Genomic DNA, 2,576 nt, shown 5'->3' with positions numbered 1-2,576 from the left:
GATACTTCTAAAACACTCTGACAAAAATATGTAAGTGAAATTATATAAAACATTTTTTCTCCAATTGAACAAATTTCAAAGCATCACGCAAGGCCAATTTTTCTGTGAACCATCAGACTTACTCCGAGTCACACAAGTCCTCCCTCAATGGCGACCCGTTTTCTTCAGCATCAGCTTGAATTGGATAATGGTTTGTACAAGCGTCAATTTTGTTGACTCTAAACGATTCTTATCTTCGGTTCGGGCCCAACTTTCGACCACATACAGCAGTCCCAAATATCAGAAACGGTGATCTGCCAAACCGATTTAAGTCTTGTTGTTGCCACAGCACACTTGAGAACATCGGAAAGCCATCATCGCCCCTGTAACGTTTGCCCTTAGGGTATTCTTCGAGGTTTGCAGTCAGAGACAGCGCCAGCGCCAACCAACGATTTGACCCAAACAAAAGAGCAGTTCTGACGTATAATAACAAGTCATTTTCGCACTGCTTATGATTCCCGAACAGGTAATTTGTATTTTAATTTATGCTAATTGGAAAGAGGAAACTGGAAAACATTACGGTCCAAGATCCTCTTTTCAGGCATTTGAAGGCTCACAAATCGTTGAACGCTTGTTCATTTTGTTTGTGTTTAGAGTCTGTTAGAGAGACGCTTGATATGAAGTAGACGTCCACTCGGGCTGATGGTCTGGACATAAACAGACTTGAACATGTAATACTATCCTATTTAGATTGAAACATGAATGGTCCTCTTGATACATGAATTTATGTTACATCATATTTGCGGAGAATCATATTATAACAGAATTAAATTACTGTTGTTTGTTGAAATGATAGAAAATGTATTGTAATTTACATCTACACAATTATTATGAGGGTCGTGGGTTCGAGCCCCATCGCAGGGAAAGTGGTTACCTCCAATACACTTTTCAAATCAATATTTCCACATAATGTACATATTCACATATGAGTTTTCAGAGCATTGTAAATTATTATACTTCAAATAACATATTTCGACAATGCAGAGCCGCATCATGTAGACAAAAAATCTCAAATATGCTTTTGTTCTATTCAAGCTTTCACAGTCCATCAGTCTATCTATTAGATTTTAGACAAATTCTTCATAATTCTGAATGAATTCCGAAAAGAATTGCTTGAGGAATTTAGTATGGTTCACTAGAGGAACTTCCGAAAGAATTTCTGGTTAACAAAGACATTTCCGCAGGTGGAAAGAATGTCCAAGGGGATTGCTGGCGGAATTTTCTTAATTATTCCTGTGGAGAAATTTTAAAAATATACTTTGAATGAATTTCGAGAGAAATTTCTGACTGAATTCTTGAAGAAATTTCCGTAGGAAAATTTCAAAGGACTCCAAAAAATAAATCTAGAAATACCGAAAGAATTCTTGAAGAATTAACCTACGGATTTAAATGAATATTTAACCAATTCATTTGGAAATAACTTCCGGAATTCCTTCAAAAAAAATTCCAGCTACCCTTTTCTAAAATTCTTTCAATAATTTCCCCGAATTCTTTCAAGAATTTCTTCTGAAGATTCTCCAGGGATTCCTTCGAAAGTTTGTAGGTGTCTCTAACTGACTTTGATCTTCCGGGACTAGCGTGGTACTGGATCACTCACGCAGTCTCGCTTATCTCAGTTTCAAAAGGGAACTGGCCTAAGCCCCTTGCTGCTGGTCTAGCCTCGGCAGCCGTTTGGGGTGGACTCAAAAGGCCTCTTTTGTACCGGGTCTCAGGGTGTTAGGTGTGGGGAGGCTTTCGGGAGCGTGAAGAGAACCGAATAATTTAATTTTAATTGAGAGGGGTTTATTCATGCAAACGGGTGGGATATTGGTTGGCTTCCAAATTATCGATGGCTGGCGGCTGGTCGCACGATGAGTCAGCCAAAGCAGTGGCTAGGTATCGAGGTGGCCAACGGATTGCCGAGCGGGAGGGCAAATCGGCGGGAGATCGATCGATGAAGCAGTACAGGAGGAGGTCGATGGAGATGCAGATGAAGCCAACGAGCGGCAGCCGATGGATGGCTTGACGGTGATGCGGCTGGCGATCAAGGTGTCGTCAGGTGACCGGACGACGATGTAGTTGGCGCTTTTCCGGCTAGTGATGCCGCTAACCGGCTGCGAGGCGACAACGTGACTCGCGGTAGGCTTGACGAACAATAGACTGGCTGATGGTAAAACAATTGTGTTGACGAATAGGGGTCAGTTGATATCGCAGCGCACTAGTGGCCGGTAGGTGTGGGGCCGGACGATGATGCGGCCTACAAATCCCCCGTCTGGTGTCACGACAATGCCTACGGGCTGCCATTCAACCTCGTGATGGGTGGGAGGCCGGGTGGTAAGGTGACCAGCAGGTGGATCCGCAAAAGAGTTGTTTGAAGATCCAAATGGGTGATGTCGGTTGGATGGAGTAGTGTCCACGGGCGTCTACCCACGATGGCACCTCTGGGTTGCCAAATATAAGACACACGATTCACACCGAACTACCTAAAAACAAGCTCCTTACACCGAGCCACAAATCCAATCTCATCGGCTTCGTTCACCCACCGTCTGGCTTGGTCA

The sequence above is a fragment of the Armigeres subalbatus genome, unplaced genomic scaffold, assembly GCF_024139115.2.
Source record: "Armigeres subalbatus isolate Guangzhou_Male unplaced genomic scaffold, GZ_Asu_2 Contig293, whole genome shotgun sequence".
In the NCBI taxonomy this organism is placed as follows: Eukaryota; Metazoa; Arthropoda; class Insecta; order Diptera; family Culicidae; genus Armigeres; species Armigeres subalbatus.
The sequence above is the reverse complement of the archived record's forward strand: the minus strand, read 5'-3'. Positions refer to the sequence as shown.